Consider the following 19,942-nt stretch of genomic DNA (forward strand, 5'->3'; position numbering starts at 1 on the left):
AGCACACATAGTTGAGAGTCCAGATTCACAAAGTCAAGCTCCTGCTTCATTGCAATATCAGACCCACATTCTGCTCTTTGCTCTTGTGTATTTTGTCCATGCTTTCCTCTTCCCTTTAGTATACTTCATCCTAGGACCACACAAGATCTGGCAGGGAGATTTGCTTGGCATATGCCTTAAAACATATCCTTCTATGAGATACTAGTCAGAAGTCCAATTGAAATGAGCAGCCTTTTAAAAAAAATAAATAAATAAATATTTCCATACCTGGATCATTTAAAGAAAAAAAGTTTCCTAATGTTCTGGTGGCCATGTTACAGCTTAAAATCCACCCATCCCTGTGCCCGCCTGGCCAGAGCGGTGCGCACATACAGTCAGCAGCAGAACAACTCTCAAAGGTGCTTTTCACAGCTCGCTATAAATCCAGACCCGGGTTTAAATATCGTGGGACGTATGCACAATACGTGACTTTCCCATCACTGACGCGCGCATGCACTAAGGGACGAGGGACTCAGGGGACTCAAGCCGGAGCCTGCAAAGTCATTGCATCAACTTCCAAGAGTTTTGGATCAGGCTCCAACTCGGCAAAGCTCTTCAGTGCCCGCTTCACTTCAAATACAGGCCACGGCTGACGTCCACTCACTCCAGGCCTGTGGTAAGTGGAAGTGGCAAAGAGGTTGCGGGTGGAAATGTCACCGTCTGGTCACCGAAAGGACTGACTTGAGCTCTAGAGGGGCCAGGCCTGAGCGATCTCGGCTTTTACTACCGGCTCTGTCCAGCTTTGCAAATGGTTTAGTGGAAGAGTCCACCCTTCCCTCACATTCAGGGCAGCAGCTCTTGGGCTGGCAGGTGGGGAGATCCTGAATGAACCTGATGCTGCTCAGGTGACGTCAAGAGAAATTGTCTGGACTGTCAGTGGAGAACGATGCCAAAAGTGGGTGCCCCCTGCTTTGCCCTCCCCGTACCCTCTTTCCCTTTGCCCCCCCCTTTGCCCTCCCCGTACCCTCCTTCCCTTTGCCCCTCGCTCAGACCCCCACAGAACAGCTTCTCCATGAAACAAGGTGACCCAACTCCCGAAGATCTACCCGTGCCAGCCAGACCACAGGTGGCACTTACCTGGCAGCCACTCCAGGTCACTTGGCACTGGACAAATAATGATATGTCATGTCACTGGACGGGGCGTGCATGGTGGGCATCTGGCCCAAATTCTCTTTCGACTCCAGAGAAAGCTTAGGGAAAGGAGGTAGGTGCGCCTCTCTCGAGATGGCTCAGAAGGGAAACATCCCCTTCTTCCCACCAAGCAAAAACCAGTGGAGAAAGGAGAGCCCTGTTCTTACCAAGCTACTTAATGACTGGCTCCTTTGTGACCCACAAGGCCACATGAAGACATGTTGAAGGCATCTCAACAGGGGAGCTGACCAAAGCTATGCATCACCATAACTGGTAGTTAAGTGCCGCGTGAAGCGTCCCAGCTCGCCTGGGTCAACCCGTCAGGAATCCTCCTACCCTGCATTGTGGGAGTGTTGCTCACACTGCTCCCAGACAGCCTGCCAAGTCTGCTCCCGTAAGGCACTGGGTTGGCACCGAGTCGTCCACAGAGCTGGGAGATCTCAGGCAGACCCTAATCCGATGGGTATGTTCATGGAAGAAGTGCTTAAATGCAAGATCTATGTCCCCTAACTACAGGCGCGGGGGTGCGGGTGGAGTTGAAGAACAGGGAAGAGCAGAACGTGGAAAGCACGTTATGGAGGAGCAAATCTAAGTAGAGCGAGAGACAGGCAAAAAGGGAGGGGGGAAAAGGGCTGGAGACATGCAGCAAGAGGTTTAAAAAAGGGGAAAAATGGGAAGTCACTTAGCACCAGCATCTCAGGAGCTCCCAGCACATCGAGCAATGAGCTCTTTGGAGAAATGCAGCTTTCGCATCACAACGGGAGCTGCCGGGCGCGGGGAAAATCCTGCCTTGAGAACTGACACTCCAGCAAAAACAGGAGGCAGACTCCGTCACACGAGGAAGCACTGGGTTGTGAGTGCTGGATGCCCGGGAGGACGGTGCACAGAAAATGCATGGCTTGGGAAAAGGAGTAGCAAGCCTGGCTCCTCTAACAAGCAAGGACATTGCCGTACCTGATCCCTGTGTACTATGCACAAGGCTGAGTGCGGTCTCAAATATGTTCAAGCCAAAGTTACTGGCTCAATGCAGGAAGTTGTGGTGTGAAATTATACCACCTGTGTGACATGAGAGGTCAGGTAAGATGGGAGTAAAAGAAAAAATAAAAAAAATAAAGGCCCTTTCTTCGCTTTAAAGAAACATCCCTGCACCTACCATGCGAGAGCTCTGACTTGGGAAGCTCTCTCACAGCCCAAAGTGTTCTTGCAAGACAGAAGACAAAAAGACAACCCCAGTAATGCTGCGCTGGTTTAGATCCCACACCAGGGGCGGGCAATTATTTTGGGCGGAGGGCCGCTTACTGAGTTTTGGCAAGCCATTGGGGCTGCATGACAGGCAGCCAGGGGCAGATAAACATGAATTTTCTAAATTTTTTAGGGGCCCCCCGGGCCAGACAGAATGGCTTGCTGGGCCGCATCCGGCCCATGGGCCGTGTTTTGCCTACCCCTGCCTACCCCCACACCCAGGACCCTTGTCAGACAGGAAGTGACCCACCGTTCATTAAAAAAATTAGGCTATTGGAGAAAAAGAAATGCGGAGTGCTTTCAAAACGCGCCATCGTAAAACTCATTATTTAAAAATCAGTTTTGCATCCACATCTTGGACACTGGACTGGTTCGCCCTGACCACCAAGGTGGTGGGACAGCAGAGAAAAAACTAGACAACCCCACAGCGCCAGCGCCTCTGCAGACTCACTGCTATTCTCATTAACAAGCAGCGCTTTCACAGGGGTTGCACTGCTGGCAAAACCTGAAGCAGCGCTCCCGCCCCGACTTCCAGCCTCTATGCACTAGGCCTCAGCACTAAGCAGGATCCTTGCACCCCTCTCTAGCTGAAGGAGCTGGCAATTCCCAAAGAAGCAGAGCCAGCTCCTGTTTCGGGGGGTGGAAATATCACTGTAGCATTAAGTGCGATTTTTCCCTAGCAGGCTGCCTTAAAACCTCCAAGGTGCGTGTAACGGAGGGGAGAGGAAAACCTCTATGATCTGTGACAATAAATTAGACAAGCCAGCAGGCGAACAGCTGCAGTTGCATCTAACCACAAAATAAAGAAAAATGTGAGCATCAGGCCTCTCTACCCAGAGCAGAATCTGTAGGTGCCAGTATCCCATCTCCCCAAAGTCTTCCTGTGGCATTTCAGCTGGATCCTAGTACTCTCTCTGCTCTTACCCTGCCCTGTTGCAACCGTGCACTGCAAGAGTCTACAACAGCTGCCACGTTCCACCCCAGAGGTAGCTGCATCCCAGGAGCTGGGTGAAGCCATTCATGGGGAGGTGGTAACTCACGGGGACTGAACATTTCCTACCTACCCCAATGGTTTGCCAGTGATTATTGGCCTCAGACGCGCTGGGTTGGTTTGTGGATCAGTAGGGACCAGAGTGCTTGGGGCCAACAAAGCTCATAGGATGCATGCCTGGCAATAACAGGATGTGGGGGCTCCGATTCCCTGTAAGAGCTGAACTGCTAAGGTCTCTCACTCACAAACTAAGCTTCTCATCTAAAGCACCATTCCTAAGCTCTTTCCTGCAAGTGTGGCTGGGAAGGAGCAGCCAAGCAGGGGTCAAATCTGCCACACATCAGCCCCAGACTCCATACACACAAGTGACAGCAAGGTACCAGGAGCATTTCACTCCTGACCTTCTTGTGGTCCATGCAAAATGGAGCCAGGGTGAGACAGAAGGTCCAGCTCAAACCAGGCCGATGTGCATGGAGCTGGGGCTGGCAGTACCAAGGCCCAGTGTCTTTACCTTGCCTCTGCCCCTCACTCCCACCTTCTAGCCTGGCTGCTATAGCAGGCCTCTCCCACCATGCTCCCATTCTCCTGCCTGTTTTCAGTGCTTGTGCATGAGAGAGAAGGGGGCCAAATCAACCACGCTGGGAAGAACAGGCCTCGGTTTATCCACAGAGCGCAGACAGCATGGGCAGCAGGAGGGAAAGCTCGGCCTTGCCCCAGAGGGATGCAAGTGGAGCGCAGTCTCCACGACCCATTTGGGCCTTGGCCCGGAGAGGAGTCTACAAGTGGGGAAAGCTCAGCCGTGCCAAAGGTGGTGGTCTGTGAGATGGACGTCACTCCTCTGCAGCTTGGATTGAGGGTCTCCATCCAGCTTGTCTAATAAGGAACTATGGACAGACACAGGGCAAGAGCTTTTTGCCTGTCTGCTTGTGTCCTCCCTGCCTTCCCCTCGGCGTGAGCACACGGCAATTACGCCAGGAAGAGTGGGAGTCTGGCCTCTCAGGTTCACCTCTGCCAACGGCGCCATGTGTGACCTACCGTTCAGCTTTTGTTTCTCAAGGCCCCACCTCCAAGTCTTTAAAATGGGGACAAAATACCTGGCGCCCAGGAGAGATGCAACCCATAACGGAGTCCTCTCTGCCACGCGCTCAGGAAAGGCACTGCAGAATTAGAGGGCGTCACCGATCAACCCTCCCCTGAGCAACTGCATTGTGGCACCTCGGCGCCGCGCTCCAGGACGAGTCTCTGGCTGCTCCACTCATTGCTGAGAGCAGGCGGTGGAGCTGGGTGACAGGGCACTCCCTCCTTCAAACACCACAGCAGTGTCCAATGCTTTACAGAAGCCCAAAACATGACAGACCCCATCAGCTGTCCCAGGCTGGCTCTTCACCAGTGTGGTCCATGCACCATCAGAGGCAAGCACCTCACAATTCCCCTGTCAGGCAGGACTGTGCTATTGCACCCATTTTACAGATAGGGCAAGAGGCAGAGAGACCAAAAGACTTGTTCAAGGTCACACTGAACATCTGGGTCTCCCAAATCCTAGCCTAACACTACAGCCAAGAGATCAGAACAAGAGACCCCCTGCCACCATTGCCAAAGCCACATTGAACCTAATAGCGCACAAGCCTTAAACAAATCGGGGAAGGTTGTCGCCACTAACCTGCCACCCAAGAGGCAGCTGCATTTCAGCAATGAGCGCAGCAGTCCCTCCCTTGCACGTAGTTTATCAAATGCCCTGGGACAGAAGGCACTGTATAAATCCAGGCGATTATTACTATTAATGTGGCGTCACTGATAGAACTGCAGCCGTGTGGAGTCGCAGATACATCCTCATTGCAAAGCACACTTGGAAGAATCCGGCTTCGAAGAAAAACGGCTCACTCTTTAAAATATGAATTTATGATTCATGGGCGGCAGGCCGAAACATCCTGCCTCACACACCCAGGCCTGCCCAGGCCTGCCAACCCTGCAAACATGCAGGATGCCATGGGCAGAAAGGGGCTTGGAGTTTTAAAGGCAGCGAGTCGGGCCTGATCCTTCACCTTCTTCAGCAGGGGGAGACTGAGCACGGGTGCTTACGCTGGGAGTCACGATCCAGGATCACAGCTCCATTTTGCTACATGCTGGGCAGGTGAATAAAGATAGCTCCTGTCCCAGAGAGCCTGTACAGCCCGGGTGCTAAGAGAGGATGTGTCGTAAGGATGCAATGGGTGAACATGGTTCAAGGACACATAGGAGGGAAGAACTACCAAATGAAACAGGGTTAGGCACAAAACCCCTAAATCTGAGCCTTTGTAAAGCGGTCAGAAGAGGGAAATAGAGCTCCCTTCCTCTGGATCCTCCATAAGACCAGTCTCCATCTCCCATTTGCTCACACTCCCCAGTCACGTGTGTACATGTGTGAGGCCTGTGGGATCAGACTCCCAACATGGCATCATGCCGAAAGCAGGAACTGGAAGGTCTCCTGCAAATGCAGCCTGCATTCATACAATAGCAGCCATATGGCAAGGGGCCTCTCAAGCTGGTCCAGCCTCCTAACTGCAGACCTCTGGAAGCAGGAGAAAAATCATCACTTTGCCTATGTACGTGAGACCAAAGAGGGCATGGTGGCAGCAAGCGGGGTCAAAAATAACCTGCTTGAAGGTGGAGCCAGATCAGCTTCTGGGAGCGATTCTGTGATCCACTACCTGAAACAGGAGAGTCTTGAAAACCCAAGAGGCCCCAGTGCAGGAAAGCTCCTGTTTTGCTGAACACGACCCTACAGGATGCTATTCGGAGATTGTTTTGCTACATGATGGGCTTGAACCTGTGCTGTTGGCAACGCCTGGCACCTAAGGAAGCGGGATGAAAAAATCCAGGGCAAGATCACTCTTTTCGCTGCTGCCCAAGCAGAGCCTAGCTAGTCTGGGAAGCCCTGACAACAGGTCAGGGAGGTATAGAAGTCAGAGCATCCTGTGAACGAGGGGTGGGAATGGTCCAAACTGGACCCAGTGGGCTGCACACACACAATCCCCTGCTTCCCATGCCTCCACAGCAAAACCTCCCGCTGTGGGAAAAGCCCAGACAGATGTGCAAAGAAACCCTGGCTCCCAGACCTATGCCCTGCCACCCCTTTCTCCCTGGCGGTATCCAGCTCTCCAGCCAGCTTGCCTACAACCAGGGTTGCCAGCGCTCCAAAAGGGACATTTTTACCTCTTGCTAAAGGCAGCTCACTCCTTGCCTCCACAACCGCTTTGGGAGGGGAGGGAAGGAATAGCCCAGCAGTGTAAATCTACCACGCTGCCCAAAGGGGTGGAAACCCCAGATCCTGATCAGCTGTCAACCGTAGTGAGGAATTAAGCAGAGACGCGCGTTTCCATACAGGTTCTGCAGTTTCTTCTCACGAGCGCGGCGCTGCAAGCTGCGCTGCTGTGGGTTGCTTTTATCTGAGAGGGGCCTGGGCATACAAGACCGAAAATCCAGCCTCACGGATGCTCCTCACCACCAGCTGCAGCTCCCCAGCATGCTTCCTAGATGCGGGTAATTGCCCAGCTGGCTCTGACCGTCCCAACCTCCCCAAAGCCACCAAACAATTCTCCTCCCCAGTTAACTCCTCATATTGCACTGCTAAATGGACTGACCTTTCATCAGAGAGTCTTTAAAACCATCAGCTCTATAACCCAGGGGGGGGACTGTTCCTGCAAAGAAGCTGCTTAGCTTCACCCAGCTCCACATTATGTGACAAAGGTTTTGCTATGTCGGTGATAAAGTGCAAGGAGCTGGAACAATGCAGGGTTTGAGCTGAGGATGGCAACTTCAGGGCTGGAGATCCAAAGTCCAAGACTTGGGTCAAAGTCTCCTTAAAGGAGAGTTTCATTACTGCTCCGAACCCACTGATGTCAAGGGATGGACCTGACTCAGTTTTGGATCAGGCCTCAAAGCAGGATCCACCACATTTAGTTGCAAAGACAAGCCACGTTAAAGAGAAATCAAACAGGTCCCAAGTCAGAACCAGCTTGAGCAAGCAGGAGTAGGAATAACCTTAAGCTTTCTCTTCCAGCCCAGCAGAGTGGAGTAGGAGACAGCTCTTGAACAACCTTAATACTTGGACTTGACAGTGAAGGGGACTGTACAGGAACTTTACACTAGGCGAGAAGAATCAGTCCTGCTGCAGGCAGGCAGGTCCACCGCTGCAGCAGTTCGGTTGACTTCTCCCCCCGTACTTTGGGCAGCAACTAGAGATGGGGATGGGAGGGTGGGTTCAGACCCAAAGCTCCACCTCCAGAAATTGCTGTGGGTTGATTTTGGGCCCGTGGTGAGATGCTGAAGCAAACGGATATTTGGATCCACGCTTGAACAGGGGCCAAGGGAAGGATGTTGGGGGAAGGGAGAGTGGGGGATTTGGATTTGGGGTTCTGGCTTGAGCCTCGTCCAAGTAACTGGAGCCCACCAAGAGGCTTCTTATCCTGGGATCGTTCTTCACCACAGCCCCTGCTGTGGGACGTGGATGCCTCGCATGGAAGGCAAACGGGAGTCTTGGATTAGGAACTCTTCCAAAGCAGCATGTTTCCCTTTCTGGAGTACAACTGCGCTGACAAGCCCTTTCTCCCCAGCTGGCCCCTCCCTGGGTGGACAGGAGACCGCGTTTCCTTTACAGCGGCTGGGTGGGGAGAGAGGCGAGTGCACCACTGCTTTATTTGGTATTAATTAATCACCGGCGATGCTGTCAGAAGCTGCAAGGCAGGGCAATGTTTGAGCTGGCAGGACGCCCCCCCCACTACCGACCCCTTCCCCAAGGGAAGCCCGTGCCCCTCACTCGTCCGACACACGGGGGCTCCAAGAGGGCTTCGGGGTTCGGTTCTGGGAGCTGAAACCCCGAGGCAGCTCCAGTCTCTCCCCATTACTGCAAGGCAATGATCTCACTTTTCAGAGAGCACCCCCCACCCACTTCCCTTCTCCCAAATTTAGCCGGCAAGACAGTCATTTTCTACGGAGCAAGTTCCCCCTCCCAGCTCGCATCTCCCAGCTGAATTACACCCAGCTGGGGCCTCTGTTAAGTGCAATTCATTACCTTCCTCCACACACATCCGACCAGCCCAGAGATCGCTCCTCTGATGCCCCATTCAGCAACTGCAGCTCGGCTCTCCCAGCCTGCGCGACCCGAAACGGCGCTCCCGGGACAAGGAGGCATCGGGGGCATTTCTAGCTCGCGTGCAAAGCTTCTCCCATGTCGCACTGCTACACTGGGGTCCCCCCTCCCCACCCCACGAACACTGTGACCGAGTAAAGTATATTTGGGCATCCCGCAGTGCAATAAGTGCATTAGGGTTTGATGATTAAAACACAGCCCCGGATCTCCAGATTCAACACCAAGTCGGTCCGATGCAAGCTTACCAAAAAAAAAAAAAAAAAAAAAAAAAAAAAAAAAAAAAAAAATAATAATAATAATAATCATCCAGCTCTGACAATATCCAACCGAATCAGGGAAGTTAAGGGAGTGGGGGGGGGAAATTCTTCTTCCAAAATCCACTAAAGTCCCCCTTTTGATTTTGGGAGCTTTTATGCTGAAGACACTTCCAAGCCAGGACCAGAGGATTTTCCAGCAGAACTCAATACAGTGTCTATATTAGGCAGTGTCTATAACGTGGCCATCACCAGGGGGCTAAACTCTCCTCTGGCTTAAGCTGGAGCTACTCTGTTGACGTTGATGAAATAGTTCCCATCTACACCAACACAGAACTTGGCCCGTGATCTCTGTGCACCCTCTCCCACCTGTTTCTATCTTAAGGTTTCTTTCCTATGGTACCTCTCACCGTGGTCCGTTATACGTCCTGTATCGCAGCGAGGCATACCAGCTCCCTCCGTCTCATTGCTTAAACAGGATTCTTGTAAAAACACAACCTGAATCGAGCCACTAAGTCACAGGGAGGCGGGAGGGGAGGGAAGGGGAGGAATCGGTAGGACTTAAACCCATAAGCCATACGAGAATAAAGATCTCCGGTCAGGCAGGGTGAAAGGAAAGTCGAAATGCTGCGACAAGTCACGGTGCCGGGAAACACAGGAACGCTCACGCCCCCCCTCCCCGCACAAAAGTTGCACCGAAAAAGTAAATCGACCAATGCGGTCTCCCGATCCCTGCACAACACAAGCCTTGAAACCAGATTTACCAGCACAACAGGAGACAACCGCGTCTTTTGTGCTTTAAATGAGAAGTCATTTATTTGAGGTTTTAATTTATTAATGGCAAACATCTGTGCCCAACCGGGAAGCAAACACTCAGGCTCAGTCGCCGAATTTTTCTTTGATTATACGTGCAACGTGGTCCGCGCATCAGCTCTTTGAGCAGGGAGCGGGAAAGCCAGCCTATGCCCATGAAAATAAAAAACAAAGCGGGGCGATTTTGCTTGCGGAAGTGAAAAAGAAAGAGGTTTATCCACTCTGGTGTGAAAGCAATGTCCCGGCAGAGGATGGAGGGAAAGTCAAGAGGGCCTGGGAGGGAAGAAGAGAAAGTGGGAATGTGCTGGAAATCAAGCCGATGAAAGGCAAAGCCTGAAACTTAATTTTAAAAGTCTGTGGCTTCTCCCCTCCGATCTGAGCCCATCTCAGCAAGATAAGTGTTTATTATGGCAGCATTTGGCACAGTGTGTTTTAAAATCCACATTTCCTGCCTCATTAGCCAAAAAAGTTATTGGACTTTTTTTTTTTTACTGGACTATTTGGGGGGGGGGGGGGGTTTCACATGGATTATGACTCGTTTCAGGGAATCTGACCCACTTCCCCCCCCTTTCTCCTTGCCTTTTACAGAAAGGAACAACCAGGAGCCAACTTCTTTGGAGTAAGGAGCGGGGGGTGGAAATCACTGGGTTAAAGCTGCCTGCTGGAAAAACATCTTGGCGTTATAAGGTGCCTTCTCCCGGCTCTCTCGATGAACCGCCAACCCCCACCCCAAGCAAGGGGCAGGGGCTGGGGGTAGGGGGACGAGATCCAGGACCGCTGTACGTCAATGAGAAACGGCAACCTGTCAGGTCCTGGGGCCAGCCACCACTGCCAACACTGCTGCCTTTGGAAAAGGGGGAGAGCGCCGACAATAAAATATTTAGTGTTGCTGGAGGTTTGCTTTTTTTCAAAAAACCACCATCTGGCTCCCGCTCGCTTCCAAGTTGCAGTTAGGAATGAAACAAAAAAAAGTTGGAGGATATAAGGAGACAAACGTGTGTGTGCGAGTCCCCCCTTCCTCTCAAACACCCCCCAAAAAGTTGCACCTCCCACCCCCCACGGGTCCCAGTGGCTGCCAGGGTTTTATAGGGCAGGTGGGATGTGGGGGTTACTGGAGGGGAAAGGATCCTTGGCATATGCCTCCTGTATCCCAGCAAGCAGGTGTCACGGCCACCAGCTCTGAAACAGAGCCATCGGGAGGGAAATGGGGACCTGCCTGGAACAGGAGCCCGGAGCAACACCGCAGCTGGGCCAGGCCGCGAGATATTTTGTGCATGTTTGCTGGGTGGGGGGGAGATTTATAGGAGCTCCACACCCCCCCTTGCCCCAAGCATCCCTGGTCTCCCCTCACCTGTCCCCCAAAGCGCGCTCTTCCAGCCTGTCTCTCTCCCATCAGCTCCCACTGCCAAGAGCCGGGGCTGGAGGAGGCAAAGGCTCCACTGACACTTGACAAGAAACTGCTCTGCTTGGTATTTCTCGCCATAAGTCATCCCGCCAAGGGGCCTGGTGGGCCTCCTTGCGCAGACCAATGCCCATGTTAACTCCTTCGGTGCTCAGGGACACCATCACACAACCAAGGGTATCAAGACAGGGAAGGGAAAGACCACACCAGAGCCCGAAAATGCGCAGAAAATGAACGCCCCCCGGACCCTTCTGCCAAGAGGTAGCGAGCATCGTATTTTGCCGCGGTCCATTTTGGGCAGCAGCTTCCTAAAAAAGGCAGGAAGGCATGTAAAACTGTCACAAACCTTCCAGCAAGGGATGTCCTTTCCACTTGGCAATGGAAGAGACAGTGACATTGGGACCACGCTCTGCTTCTGCACGGGTATCTCTACTTGGCCGCCCTGCATTCACTCTCTGACAGAAGCCGGTAGATTTACACCACTGAAGTCCACTTGCTGCCACCACTTTTAGGCCAACAGCAGACAAACCATGATGCCAGTGCTACCCAAAGCCCCCACGCCCATCTCCATAGACAGACAGCTTTACGGACAGACCTTCTGTTGCAAAGCCGGGCACCTCTTTCCGCAAATATCGCAGCAGATGCGTTCACCTAGCAGGAACGTTCATGGGACACAAGAGCGTTCGCCAAGAGCTGACTACCCATTCGTAAAAAATGGGAGCATTCATGCCAACAGCCTGATCTCACGGGCGGCTCAACCAAATCAGCAAGGAGGATTAATAGCATGTGATGCACCATGCCCAATCAAAAGCACCAGTAGAGCTGGAATTCCAAAATATTCACAAACAAGCTACAAGCCAAGGCTTACTTGAGACAATTCACCAGGCAAATTGATTTCGAATAATGGACGCATTGGGGAAATAGCTGCTAGCACTTGTAGACAACGGGTGGGCAGGACAACCAAGAGGATGGGCTCGGACAGCAGAAGGAGGCTGGTACGAGTGCCCAGGTGGCCCCAAGTCGAATACCTCCCCGCGTACAGGTCCTGGCCTATATTTTGTGCTAGGCGACCTATTCAGGTCTCTTCTACTCCACCTGATTACAACTTTCCCCCCACTCTGAGGCCAATATAACTATGTATTATGGCAGGACCAATCTGTCCTCACCAAGCCCCGTGGGTCATATACACAGAAAGAAAACGCCCTCCACCCTGGAGAGCCTCCACAGTTTAAAACATACAGCATGAAAAATTCCCCCTCAAACCCAATTTGTAATTAGGAAACAAAGGTATGAGGAAATTTAAATGAAGTGCCAAAGCCTGCAGAGAGAGGCGGTGGCAGAGATGGGACCTCCTGAGTCCCAAGCCAGTGTCTTATGGGCAGTCTCTCACCTTCGATAGTCTCATCAGATCTGGCAGCGGGAAGCCTCAACCACCCAGCAGCCAACTACCCAGAGAGGGGAACCGACACCACGTCCCAATCAGTGGAGGACACTTATGGGAACCAACTCCCAAATTCCTTTGCAATGGTTTTGGAGTCAAATCACATCAGAGATTTGGAAAGAAGGAAGGACATGGAAAGTGGGTTGCCCTGGGTGTGTGCAAGTCTGGAGCGTTATGCATCTAGTAACCCCGGGGCCATAAAATCCCACTAAGATAAATCTCACTCTTCTGCAAGTGACCCGAGATGTGTTGAAATAACTTATTTCAACACTCCCTGCATTCAGCGAGCAGCTCATCTCAGCCTGAACAGGCCGTTCCTCAAAGCTTCCTGCTGTGGACTTGTCTTCTTCATGATTTTTAAGAACCTGGCCTCTCCCTCTGTTTGTTTGAACAGGAACGTTGGTGCCTGAATAAAAATACACCCGGAGCAAGTGGGAATGCAACTTTTTTGCTTGTGTTGGGCTCACTGGGGCATGTATAAACCCCATCACACACAAAGAGATCCAGAACCAGCACTTAAAACCCAGCATGCCCCCATCTTGCCTTCTGAAAAACCCTACACCTCTCTGTCTGATGTGCATTAGCCATGGTCTAGATTTTGTGTTACCCTATATCATACTCCTACATGCACATATTTCACTGGCACAATGCTACCCACCTAGTCATTGTTTGGACTCAATCCTGTTCCAAATTACGCCAGTGTAAATACAGAGTAAGTGTCACACGTTCACGGACAAGCGTCTTAATGGCCTGTGTAACGTACATATAAAACAGGAACACATCCTATTCAATGCTCTCTCCCTTTCTATGCGCCCCATCCCCTTTGGATCTACGGAGCTGCCTTCCTTCAGAAGGAACCACGCACCCTTCTCCCCACGAGACAGCCTGGCAAAGCAAATTTATGTGAAATCTCATGCCAGAGCCAAAATCAGAGCCCAGGTCTCCTGACACTCTTGTCCAGCAATTTAACCACGAGCCCATGCCAACTCTCTACCCACACAAGGTCACGTGAAAAAAAAGCCTTGCCAACGAGGTAGAATAAACAGTTTTCAAATTACCTCCAAACCGGGGCCCCCGATGGAATTTTTTTTCCCCCCTCAAAGGGGGGAGAAAAAAAAAATCTTTCCCATGTTTTCACAGCTGCCTCTGTTTTTGGAAGTAAATCGTAAGAAGAAAAAAAAAAGTTTTATTATTCTACCTTTCATTTATGATAACTACACACAGGATCCATACAATGGGAACCAGAATTCCCGGCTTCAGACTGAACCATAAGGGCAGCAGAAATTTCCTTCCACACTGCAAACCTCCTTCATTATAGAAAAGACTTTTCATCACCGCTACCCTGGATCTGAGGATTGCAACGACCGAGAAAGGTTTCCCTCCGTGAGCAGAGCAAAGGGCTCACGTTCTGCCAACCTGCCAACCTGCAAAGGCACGAACCCTGCGAGGCAATTGTAGCCTAGGGCTGAGGAGATGGAGAGCACCGATACCATTTTGATTTAAGTGGGAGGCTAAAGTGAAGCCGATTTCAGGCACATCATTTTGGAGAGAGTCAGACTTACTGCGCAAACCGCCCAGTGTTCGTGGGGCTCGTTCCCTTCTGCAGCTAGGTACAAAGACAACGACAGTGGTACCCGAGTCTTCTGCACCTGGATTGTAATCCTTGAAAACAGCTTCCCTTCTGTCCTGTTCCCAGATCTATAATCTCTCTTCAACCAGGGGAGCAAGATCAGTATAAATTAAAATGGGGAAGAGGAGGAGATATCAATTGTGCCCTATGCAGCATCTCATTCCAGATCTCAACAGAAATCGCCTCTTTTTCCTTACAGCTCTTACCTCTTAATTTTGCCCACTCCCTGATGTCACTTAATTCCCCCCCCCACCCCAAAAAACATTTTTCAGGGGAAGACGGATGACAAGGTGATGCTCTCCCATACAAAGTTACATCATATTAGTAACACCAGCAGCCCGATCGCCTGAAGTGATGCTGACTGGGACTGGAAAAAAAAAATAAAAAAAATCTTTAACTCAGCTAAACTTACTGCGGCCCCCTCACATTTTACATCCCTGCTGATTACTTTTAGGTTTCAAGACGATGTAAAGCATGTTTTGGGACCAAAAAACCTCTTTTCACACTTCCCAGCTCTGCAAGTTGCATTTTAATGGAGGAAGCTCACAGGGGTTAAAAAACAAAAAAACCCAGGGCTTCCTGACACCCCCCCAAAAAAATTTTGAAACCCTTTTGCATATCACCCCCGCCAAGTTCAATCACCAGTTAGCAAAGGGGTCTGCTAACGGGCACCCACCAGTTTGTTCAGGAGGGCGAACGAAGCAGATGAGAGTGTAGACGGAGATGGAGCAGGAAATTGGGATACAAATGAAAACGGGGCAGAAAGTAATTTTGTTAGCTGGAGCTTTCTGGGATTTTTTTTTTTAGGGCGTGAAGTGCAGTGCCAACCCTGCCTTAAGAGTCTGGGGGGCTTCCAGGGGTACGTCTCATCTTTCCAGCAGCATCCGAACAGATTTCCCTGCGGGAGAGAGCGCGCACACTCCCCTGCCTCTCCTGGTACCACTGAACTCTCTGCTTTGCAAACCAGGTCTGGAGGTGGGTGGCCGGTTCTCTGAGGAGGGGGAAAGGGGGGATCCCTTAGCCTTTCGGGCAACAACATTTCCCAAATTTCAAAGGTGCCACCTTGTCCTACTTAACTCCAGGGTGGTGCCAAACAGAGCGAGATGACAACCCAAGATGACGGCACTGGGATGCAAAAGGGACTACTTTAAGAAGTGGCAGGCGGTGCAGAGGTAGTCATGCAACAGGAGGGCACTTCACAAATTTGGGGGGGGGGGCAGCGAGCAGGTGAGAATCCAGTTTCCCCACCGAAAGCCAAAGCACACAGACAGGCACAGATCGATTCTCCTGAAACAACACGGTGCCAGGGACATCCCTCCATCCATGGCAATAAGTCACTGTTAACACAGGACACGGAAACCCGGTTGGCATGAAGCCGCGCTGCAAGAGGGTGTAGTCATCAGATACCTACCTACCCCCTCCAACACACCTGCCAGCTAAACCTAGGGACCTCAGGAGGAACAACAGAGATCTTTTAATTGCACTGAAATACAGAGACTGGCGCGGGGGGGAGGGAGGGTCGTCTGGGCTGGCAATAAATGAGAAGAGACTTGCGAGCCAGGCTATAAAAGTCTATCCTGTGCCAACGGACAAGGCTGCGTCGAAATAAGCTGGGGAAGAGTTAAAAAAAAAAAGCTGTGGACATCTGCATTACCCCTCCTTTCTTTGGGCTGAAGAATAAAAAGTGGCCCTCCCGCCCTCCAGCGCTCACCCCCCACCTTGTTGCTACAAAGGCAAATTCGTTGCTGCACCTCGTTCCCTCTGATATTCCCCCTGCGTGTGTCCCCCCCTCCGCCCCTTCCACCCACCCGGCCAAAAAGAAAAACTCAAAGCCGGCCCCTACCCCCCCTCCAGCCCCACAGCGAGGCACAACATGATCAGATTCAAAGCATCCCCTATCCACCAAGAGAAAAGAAAAGCTCCTAGGGATCTATAGGCAAGAACTTCACAACTGAGTGCACATGGATTTTGGCCGGGTTATTAGAAAAGAAAAAGAAAGCGCCTGGAGTGGAGATTTTAGTGTCACTTGATTTTAGGTTTTTTCCTGCCCTTGTTTTAAAGGAACCCTTTTCTCTTTTTTTCCCAAAAGGCTGAAGGCAGAGGAGGAATCGTCCAGATCCTCTCCGAGGCTGGAAGTTTAAAGCGGGGGGCGGTTCATTTTATTTTATTTTTGGCGGCGGTTCATTTTCTTAAGAAACAACCAGAAGTTTCAGAGGGTTTGGGGTCAAAACAGGCCGTCCCAGGTGAGCCGGCCGAGGGATCGGAGAGGAAACGTTTTTAACCCACACTTTTTTTTATCTCCTCGCCTAGCATCTCGTTTTCTTCTCACCTCCCAAACAGGCGTGCAAACAACTTTTCTACTTCGACCCGTAGAGGCGCGGCGTCGCGAACATGAGAGGCGTCGTGCGCACACTTCTTCCCTGCTTTAAAAAAAATTATTTTTTGTTTTAGGAAACCATGGGTCTGAGGGCCAGCAGCTGCTGGCTTTGCCTCCGTTACAAGGGCGCACACAACAGGGATGGGAAAGACCAGTCCACCGTGCGTCTCGCTGCGAACGTAATATTTGCACTTCGCACCAGGGGCCGGTGCCTACAGAGCCTTGTGGGGAAGGGGCAGGCATCTCATCTCTGCTGCTCTCGAGACACTGAACGGATCAGGGCAGGTTGCATGGGGCACGGGTGGGATTTTCTATACTTCACAGCGATCGATTCTTCTTTTCCCAGCCCAAACTAGTGCAACTTTCTAATCTGAAGCCAGGTGGGTTTTTGGCGGTTTTTTCCAGAGAAGCAAATTGCTTTTGCAATCCTCGCTGGTGTAAATTGTAAGGCAAATGATCTGCATCAGATTCTCACCAAGGTGCTTCCACTTCTGCACTTTAGAAGCGGGTGTTAAACACGGGAGCAGGGAGCGAAACGCACGCAGAATAAAATCAATAAAGAGTAGCTCCAAAACAATACCCCAACATTTTGAAATATTGGAAATGCCGGGGCTTGCAAAGTCTCACCCCCCTCGACCCTCGCTCCACAAGGAATTAGAAGCATTTGACTGCCTTACAGAACTGACACCCAAAAAAGCCCCCGGGACTCAGTCAGATCAGGAAAGGTTTGTGCCTTGATTTCACTGCATCTCTCCCCTCTTCACCAGCCATCTAAAACCTTAACGCAGAAGCTGTCTAAATTTTAGAAATCCCAATTTTTGGATCTGCCCACCCAGGCATGTCTGATTAATATTTTTTTTCCAATACAGAAAAACTTTCCTTAAAAAAAAAACCCCAACAACAAATCATTAAGGGCTGAGTTAGATGCCTGTAAAAGTTTTTTTTAAAAAGTCTGAGATTTAGTCCTCTTTAATTGACACTGTGGTATGGCATGAAAGTGAACATGTTCGCACAAATACACAACTACCGGGGTCACGTTGCCTGTATAAGACACATGTTGTGTTGATTTAACATCAAATGGCCTACTCTCCAGCCTAACACATTTCTTGTATAAATTTTTAACACACAAGAAGAAATTTGTAGAAGTAAATCCTACTTCTGGTTTGGGTTAAAAACAACCCAACCTTTTAATACAGAAACTAATAACATTTTTATTGTATACCCCACAGCCTTTCATTGTAAAGTGAGGTCTTAATCTGATGCTAAGTTGGTTCTGACTGTGGTAAATGACAATCTCTCTCTCTCTATATATATATTTTAGTTTCCAAAGCAAACCTGATGTGAATTGATTAGTTGCCTCAAGCCGGCAACAGCCCCTGTGCTGAAATTCCTTGAGACTATATTGGGACTAGCAAAAAAAAGAAAAAGAAAAAAAAAAAGAAAGCGGGGGGGGAGAATCACAGCTGCTGTTTGCAAAATATGCATTTTTTTTTTTTTTTTTTTTTTTTTTTACACGCTGACTTCAGTAACAATTCAAACTAAGTTTTTATGTACTTGTTAATTATTCTTGCCCTTCTCCATTTAGGTTTTTATTTGAACTAAAAAGGGAGGCAAGGAGGGACAATACAAATGATCATTTTTTTCCTCGTTTGAAAAATAAAAAGCCAATCCCAAATGGAAATGCAAAAACAATTACACTCCACTTGTTCTTCCTCTGCATGTACACCTTCAAAATGTGCTTGCCAACTCAAAACTGCTTTCTTACCACCAAAAGAAACAGGGCAATCTGCTACTAACGCGGCACTTTAAGTACTTTTTTTTTCTTGGAAGGGGGAAAAATAGAAGAGCATTTGCTTATGGCACAGACGAAAAGGATAAATTCTGGAAGCAGGTAGAAATCCGCATTTTGCCAAGGTCTGAACTGGGAACTCCCGAACAAAGCTAGTTCGCCCCACTGGGGATGTGATGAAAGAAGCTGATCAGAATTAGCCAACTAGCCATCAGTTTTCAAACACGTCCTGCCTGGGATTGTGAACTCCCTGAAGAATACAACTTCATAATAAACTCTTTCCAAATTATTATTGTTGTTATTATTAGCTACTGTTTACAGGACTTGAGCTGGACAGCCAAACTGATTAGACCTCACACAGGCAACAAGCATCACAGAAAAGTTATAGGGACTCCAAAAAAAAAAAAAAATTAAAAAAGCCTCGCCACACTTTTAAAACAAAGCAATATAAAAGACCCTCAAACTTGGCAACTTGGGGACATATCCGCACAAGCAAATCAGAACTTGGGATTTCAATGGCTGAGCAAGAATCCCCTCATTTTCACACCCAATACCTTTCCATCCTCAATATAATTCAGATTTATTTTTCGGTCTGTATTACATTCTTAGTCTCTCTTACTCTATCTTCTTCAATACCCCGCTCGAGGCACCGTTAAATTAAGACAATTTTTCTCCAGGTAGATTCAACCAGGCTTGTTGGTTAGTTTGGTTGCTTCTTTCAAGTATTTTTTCCCCCCCAGATTTTAAAACCGGAGTTTTGTTTTTACCCGGGGGGGGGAGAGGTAGTTAATCTGTGGGGATGCTCCCTGGCACAGATCCGCAAGGCTTACATTGCAATTATTTAACAACAATCCAGCAAATATTCAACTAAATCTATCAATAAAGAAACAGAGGTACCAACAAAGAAAGACTGAATGTAACTTGTCACGGCGAAGCGCATCGAGGTGCTGAGCTAGAGAAGGCGTTTCAAAGCTCCCCACCCCCCTCCCGGCAAAAAAACGGCCTGTTGAAACACCTATTTCCCAAGATTTAAATTTTTTTTAAAAAAAAAAAAAAAAAAAAAAAAAAAAAAGCAGATTTTGTAGGAAAGAGAAAACAATTTTCTGCTCTCCAAAGACTCCTGCTGCCCCGGCCAATGCAGCACAGCAGGTTCTGGACTTAAGAGGGGTAAGAAATAGCCAGCAAAAGTTTCCTTGGAGTCTAGGATCCATCAAGAAAGACACTGCCAGGGAGCAGGTTTTCTTCTTGGAAGTTTCCCGTCCATCTCCAAGTCTGCCAGGGAAGGCTGCTTTGGTGAGGTTGAAATACAGCTCTCCCCACCTACCCCCCAGCCCAACACCCCCTAGGAAAGCTTCCTAGTGCAAGCCCCAGAAATGTGAAGAAGTCTGTCTCTGCCCAGGCTGTCAATCAGAGCTCCCCCAACCCCCCCACCCCATCCCACATCCACCCCACACACCCAGGGCTGATTGATCTCCACAACCCCCAGGGCAAGTCTCCAAGAATCCCTGACCACTCCACTCCCCCCCCAAAGAAACACAAAATAAAGCAGATCCAAACCTCAAGGCCACCCACCCCACCTCACACACACATTCCCCCAATTCCTCCAAGCCTGGGAAAGCTAGATCCCAGATCCCTGGGAACCCCCCCACCCCTCCTTCCCTATAGAAAGAGATCTCCATACACCCCCCACCCCCAAAGCCCTGGC

General features: G+C 50.0%; 1 protein-coding gene across 6 annotated transcripts in view; it reads right to left on the reverse strand.

Annotated features, from left to right (window-relative positions):
- FOXP4 (forkhead box P4) overlaps positions 1-19,942 on the reverse strand; it is a 124,450-nt gene that overhangs the window by 103,575 nt on the left and 933 nt on the right. Inside the window, exon 1 of one of the 6 annotated variants that reach the window (XM_025205819.1) lies at positions 14,004-14,025. The exons of the other annotated variants lie outside the window; for them this stretch is intronic. The gene's annotated coding sequence lies outside the window, so the exon portion shown is untranslated. Of the gene's footprint in view, positions 1-14,003; positions 14,026-19,942 lie in introns of those variants that run through there. 6 annotated transcript variants of the gene reach the window in all.

This window comes from Alligator sinensis, unplaced genomic scaffold (assembly GCF_000455745.1).
Source record: "Alligator sinensis unplaced genomic scaffold, ASM45574v1 scaffold872_2, whole genome shotgun sequence".
Classification (NCBI taxonomy): Eukaryota; Metazoa; Chordata; order Crocodylia; family Alligatoridae; genus Alligator; species Alligator sinensis.